Raw genomic sequence first — 6881 nt, 5'->3', positions numbered from 1 at the left:
TACTTCGCCAAAATGCTCTTTTTCGTATTCCTTCGAGTTACTTACGAAGTTTATATGTTGTCTTTCTCTGGTTGCACTCAAGGTTATAGTAACGAAGAGGTAGAAGAGCTCACAAAAATAAGGTGAGTATTTTGAAACTGTAATTTGAACATGTCATTGCATTTCACTATTTCTTGGGTTGATACTTATTTGTAGAGAGGGTCGTTAAAACCTATCAACTAGATCTGCCCTTTATACAATAGTCATACAACTATTCTTGGCTTTAGGTACGCATATCCAGTGGCAAGAGAAAATTATTAATTCAGACTTCAAAATAGAAGATGGCTGTAGAGATGGGTTACGGGATTATTGTGTATTAACACATTTGAAAATGGAAAAAAGATGTTGCTTCAAAGTATTTGTAATATGTTTGCATTACTTTGCATCATTGGTTAATTAATCATGCCCTTAATCACATGCTTTTATAGCGGATGACAATTTACACTCTCTTACCAGCAATTAGGTGATCTGGCTGTGTCCCTGCAGCTGACAGGAATTTCAAGCAGATAGAAACCCAGCTGACAGGAATTTCAAGCAGATAGAAACCATGCTGCAGTTTCTGGGTTCAGCTGCCATTGTCCAGCTGGTGGTAAACAAGCTCTTTTATGCCGAGGTGCTTATTTCCTTCTTCTCTTCTCAGTGGGCTTTAGAGATATGAATGGCAACCTTTTCCTCCTTATCGAAGATGTTTTTTCGACGAACTACCTATATGTGCCACTCATAGGACCAAAAGAAGACCCTACAACGGACCGATTACTTTAACAAAAAGGTTGCTCCAAAGGAGCTTGCTGATGAAATTAAGGTAGTTAGCCACCTCGTGGATTTTTAGTGTTACCATCTCATTAATAATTTGAGATTCATTTTCTCGAGTTGGGTCCTTCATGAATCAGTTTATGATTACAGTTATGTTGAATGCTCTGCAGACATGTCCTAGGAAACTAGCTCCATTTATTCTAGGAAAAATTATAACTTTGTAGATATCCCTTCGCGTTGTAATTTTGGTAATTGGTACAATCTCATATCCCTTTTTTATACTCATTTGGTCTTCATTTTTATTATGTTTGGTGTCCAACTAGGCTGGAAAAATTCCCCGATGAGCTCCTTCTGCTGTGCTGACTCATGTAGGACTTTTGGCCTGCATGATCTTCTTGCACAGGTACTTTATCGACGATGCGTGCCACTAAAGGTTCCCATGCGCATACAAGCTACCATATCTTCGTTTTGGGTTCATTCCCTCATTTCTTTTACCGTAGTACCATGGCTGATATGCCTTTGTGTACCTTATTTTTGTTCCTGTTGATTTTGAAATTGCATTAAAGTAGGACCGCAGAAAATTATATGTTCTCAGTTGCCCTTGTTCTTTTGGTGTAATTGGACTAGAGGTCTCCTAATTGCCTCCTCATTTTAGTCATAATAATGGTGCTTCATTAATACAAGTGGCATAGTTGAATCAATTTTTCTTTCAACGGACAAAGTTTTTCTGGGCCTGCATTAGTAAGGGGATTAAAATTTTGGTACCGGTGGTTTGGATCAGCTGTACAGTGGTGAATTAGCGCAAATTGGTTTGGTCGCTGAGTTCGCATTGTAGGTATAGGTGGGATCAATTTCTTGATTAGGATTGTCTGCTTTCATGTATGTTTCTAATTGAAAGCCTTTTTTCTAATGTATGAAAGTTGCATGATGCTCAGTTATCTAATTGGCTACGGTGTAGGGTTTTTAGTGTTTTGTTGTGCACCCGCTATGTATGCATGTGTTTTATCACATCTCCCTTTGAATTCTCGTTTTTTAATTTTCCAAAGAATACATACAACATTCTGACTCAAAACTAGCAGCGTGAGGGGGAGGGTGACCTCAGGTATGGATTACCATGCTCTTCACATGGAAACAAATCCAATGTTCTTCTATGTATTATTAGTTAGCCATACAAATGGTATTTCTTTTCTAATCCAAGTTCTCACTTCTAACGGTAAGATCCTACTGAAGGGTGGGAAGGGGAGCGGTAGGTTCGGCTGTCGATTTGTGCAAGTGTCCGAGCTGTAAATGCATTATGATGTTGGACTCATTAGGGAGATGTTGATATTGTTAGCGATTGGGTGCTTGTCAATCTTGTAGATTATTTTGTGTACAAACTTCCAACCATGAGCTAAAATAGTACATGGTAGAAGCTTTTTGTTCAGTCTCTTTTCGCCATCAGGATTATTGGACGTTACTTATATTCATTGCTTAGTCCAGCTGGTTGACTGTGAACACGATAGAATATCCCTTACTCTGGGTTTACATAATAGCAATTGACTATTGATATTGAATGACAAATTATCCATTGTTCGCTGTTTGGTGAAGAGTTGCCCAGTTAGTAGTTTGTATTTCACTATGGCTAGGTAGTTGCTATTTCCCAGTTGCTTATTTTGTCGTCCTTGTTCTTCCTTCGTAGTGATTCTTTTGGATAGCTGTATTCGCTGAAGGGAAGTGAGATATAAGCTCGATGTGTCTTTGAACAGGATAACATAAGTTCATGATATGTGTTTGGTGAGTAAAAGGTCCCTTTTTGTTTGATCTTGCCCAGGCTATCTAACCACGAAAATGTAGCAAGCACGATTGTATTGATCTTTTTTTGTGAGTGATATGTTAAGGAATGTATAGTTCCGTTAAATGCATTGTTAAAGCATGCTTTTGTGTAGTTCTTAACAATACAAGTTTGGTTAAGGGTGAGTTGCTCTTGCAAATGATTTAGTTCTATTTGAGGTAGATACTTGGTTTTCTGATTAGTGTTAATTTTGGAAGGTTTTAATTATTTTTTCCTGCCAAAAAAACAGCAACAGGTTGCATCCCAAATTCGGCCAATGGGTCATAGCAACTTCAAATGTTTCTTGTTCTTCCTATAAAGGTTCCTAGACTACCCGGCCACCAGAGGGTCCAAAAGGGGCAAAACAATCTGGGTCGTCCAATCAGGTTACAACAGTAAATCTCAAGTCCCACTTTTCACCACAGCCATTCGATGTAGTTAAAAGATTTCTCACATGTTGGCCTTTTGAGAGAGTCCATGACGTATGGAACCAGCTACCTGCGGGGCTGGCAATGTGAGACAGACGCACGCTCTTGTTCAGGTCAACTTTGTATGCGGGTGAGGGTGAGGGAGAAAACCTAGATTGGCCGGCACTCCCCAATCGTAGCCTCCCTCGTCCTCCCCCAATCCCCACCTCCTCCTCTCCTCCCAATGGCAGCCTCCTCTCCTCCTCCTCCTCCTCCTCCTCCTCTCGCGGACGCAAAGGAGGAGGCGCGCCTGGCCGAGGTCGGGCGGGAGGAGGCGGCGCGGCAGCGGGCGGCGGACCTGGAGGCAACGGCGATGGTGCTGGCCGCAGCGGACGCGAAGGAGGAGGCGCGCCTGGCTGAGGTTGGGCAGGAGGAGGCGGCACGGCGGCGGACGGGGTCCCCGGGCAGCTCCTCGCCATGCTGCGGGATGGCAGGTGTGCCGCGGTGCAGCAGCGCAAGGAGGCCTCGCAAGTCATCGATCTCGAGAGGCGGTTCAAGGTGCTTGACGGCACGGCGGCGGAAGGTGTCCCTGGGGAGCTCATTGCCATGCTGCGGGAGGCCAGGTGTGCCGCGGTGCAGCAGCGCAAGGAGGCCTCGCACGTCGTCGATCTCGAGAGGCGGTTCAAGGTGCTCGACCCGGCTCATCCGAGAGGGCGTCCGGTCATTGATCTTTGGCTGCCTTCTCATGCAAGTGCTGCGGGAGCGCGTCCCGGAGGAGGCCGTCGGCACGGGCGGCGAGGTCATCGTCGTCTTCCTCTATTTCTCTCATATTTTCTTTCCCTCTCACGTATTTGGGTTTCTACATTTTCAGCAGATGCGACCACGGGTGGTGTGAAGCTACCAAGCAGGCGAGCAAGGGAGACGAGGCCTCCTTGGACTCAACGGCTCGACGAGTGAGGCCTTCTTTTCCTCTCAATGCATTTCTCAAATCCCTCTTTCACTTTCTCTCTACCTCATATCAGCCGACGCTTGAGACGGCAGGAGGGAAAGCAGGTGTGGCAGGCACGGGAGGGAAGCTTCGACCACAGCCATAAGTCAAAAAGGTACAGCCTTTTCTGAAGGAGATATGCTCTAGAGGCAATAATAAAGTGGTTATTATTTATATCTTTATGTTTATGATAAATGTTTATATATCATGCTAGAATTGTATTAACCGAAACATTAGTACATGTGTGATATGTAGACAAACAAGAAGTCCCTAGTATGCCTCTTAAACTAGCTTGTTGATTAATGGATGATTAGTTTCATAATCATGAACATTGGATGTTATTAATAACAAGGTTATGTCATTGTGTGAATGATATAATGGACACACCCAATTAAGCGTAGCATAAGATCTCGTCATTAAGTTATTTGCTATAAGCTTTTGATACATAGTTACCTAGTCCTTATGACCATGAGATCATGTAAATCACTTATACCGGAAAGGTACTTTGATTACACCAAACACCACTGCGTAAATGGGTGGCTATAAAGGTGGGATTAAGTATCCGGAAAGTATGAGTTGAGGCATATGGATCAACGAGTGGGATTTGTCCATCCCGATGACGGATAGATATACTCCGGGCCCTCTCGGTGGAATGTCGTCTAATGTCTTGCAAGCATATGAATGAGTTCATAAGAGACCACATACCACGGTACGAGTAAAGAGTACTTGTCAGAGACGAGGTTGAACAAGGTATAGAGTGATACCGAAGATCAAACCTCGGACAAGTAAAATATCGCGAGACAAAGGGAATTGGTAATGTATGTGAATGGTTCATTCGATCACTAAAGTCATCGTTGAATATGTGGGAGCCATTATGGATCTCCGGATCCCGCTATTGGTTATTGGTCGGAGTGAGTACTCAACCATGTCCGCATAGTTCTCGAACCGTAGGGTGACACACTTAAAGTTGGATGTTGAAATGGTAGCACTTGAATTATGGAATGGAGTTCGAATATTTGTTCGGAGTCCCGGATGAGATCCCGGACATCACGAGGAGTTCCGGAATGGTCCGGAGAATAAGATTCATATATAGGATGTCATTTTATGTGAAATAAAATGTCGCGGAAGGTTCTATGGAAGGTTCTAGAAGGTTCTAGAAAAGTCCGGAAGAAACCACCAAGGAAGGTGGAGTCCACATGGGACTCCACCACCATGGCCGGCCAGCCCTAGATGGGGTGGAGTCCCAAGTGGACTCCACCATAGGGGGCCGGCCACCCCCACATGGGAGGTGGGAATCCCACCTTTGGGTGGGAGTCCTAGTTGGGCTAGGTTTCCCCCTCCTATGGAAGGTTTTGGTTTCGGGTCTTATTCGAAGACTTGGACACCAACACTTGGGATCCATCTATATAATGAGGGGCCAAGGGAGGGGGCCGGCCACCCCAAGACTATAAGCTGGCCGCCCCCCTTGAGTGGCCGGCCACCCCTCCCAAACCCTAGCTTTGCTCCTCCACTCCATATTGCCCGTGTAGCTTAGCGAAGCTCCGCCGGACTTCTACACGCCACCGACACCACGCCGTCGTGCTGTCGGATTCAAGAGGAGCTACTACTTCCGCTGCCCGCTGGAACGGGGAGGTGGACGTCGTCTTCATCAACAACCGAACGTGTGACCAAGTACGGAGGTGCTGCCCGTTCGTGGCGCCGGAACCGATCGTGATCAAGATCTTCTACGCGCTTTTGCAAGCGGCAAGTGATCGTCTACCGCAGCAACAAGAGCCTCCTCTTGTAGGCTTTGGAATCTCTTCAAGGGTGAGACTCGATACCCCCTCGTTGCTACCGTCTTCTAGATTGCATCTTGGCTTGGATTGCGTGTTCGCGGTAGGAAATTTTTTGTTTTCTATGCAACGTTATCCTACGAGTGGTATCGGAGCCGTGTCTATGCATAGATGGTTGCACGAGTAGAACACAATGGTTTGTGGGCGTTGATGCTCTTGTTATCTTTAGTTTGAGTACTTTGCATCTTTATGGCATAGTGGGATGAAGCGGCTCGGACTAACTTTACATGACCGCGTTCATGAGACTTGTTCCTCGTTCGACATGCAACTTGTATTGCATAAGAGGCTTTGCGGGTGTCTCGTCTCTCCTACTATAGTAAAGATTCAATTTACTCTTCTATTGAAAACATTAGTATCAACGTTGTGGTTCATGTTCGTAGGTAGATTAGATCTCTCTCGAAAACCCTAAACCACGTAAAATATGCAAACCAAATTAGAGACGTCTAACTTGTTTTTGCAGGGTTTGGTGATGTGATATGGCCATAATGTGATGATGAATATGTATGAGATGATCATTATTGTATTGTGGCAACCGGCAGGAGCCTTATGGTTGTCTTTAAATTTCATGTTGAGTAGTATTTCAAAGTAGTTGTAATAGTTGCTACATGGAGGACAATCATGAAGACGGCGCCATTGACCTTGGTGCTACGCCGACGATGATGGAGATCATGCCCGAAGATGATGGAGATCATGTCCGTGCTTTGGAGATGAAGATCAAAGGCGCAAAGACAAAAGGGCCATATCATATCACATATGAACTGCATGTGATGTTAATCCTTTTTATGCATCTTATTTTGCTTAGATCGCGACGGTAGCATTATAAGATGATCCCTCACTAAAATCTCAAGATAATAAAGTGTTCATCCTTAGTAGCACCGTTGCCAAGACTTATCGTTTCGAAGCATCTCGTGATGATCGGGTGTGATAGAATCAACAAGTGCATACAACGGGTGCAAGACAGCTTTGCACATGCGGATACTAAGGTGGCCTTGACGAGCCTAGCATGTACAGACATGGTCTCGGAACACGTGATACCGAAAGGTAGAGCATGA

At 44.8% G+C, this 6881-nt stretch overlaps 1 long non-coding RNA gene across 1 annotated transcript; it reads left to right on the top strand.

Annotated features, from left to right (window-relative positions):
* The first annotated feature begins 787 nt into the window (after nt 1–787).
* LOC124688619 lies at nt 788–2559 on the top strand. Its single transcript, XR_006998582.1, has 3 exons — nt 788–841; nt 1116–1195; nt 2471–2559. It is a non-coding gene; the product is annotated as an uncharacterized LOC124688619 (long non-coding RNA).
* The last annotated feature ends 4322 nt before the right edge of the window (nt 2560–6881 follow it).

This window comes from Lolium rigidum, chromosome 2 (genome assembly GCF_022539505.1).
Source record: "Lolium rigidum isolate FL_2022 chromosome 2, APGP_CSIRO_Lrig_0.1, whole genome shotgun sequence".
NCBI classification, from domain to species: domain Eukaryota; kingdom Viridiplantae; phylum Streptophyta; class Magnoliopsida; order Poales; family Poaceae; genus Lolium; species Lolium rigidum.
Note: the sequence above shows the minus strand (reverse complement) of the source record. Positions and strands in the feature narration are given on the sequence as shown.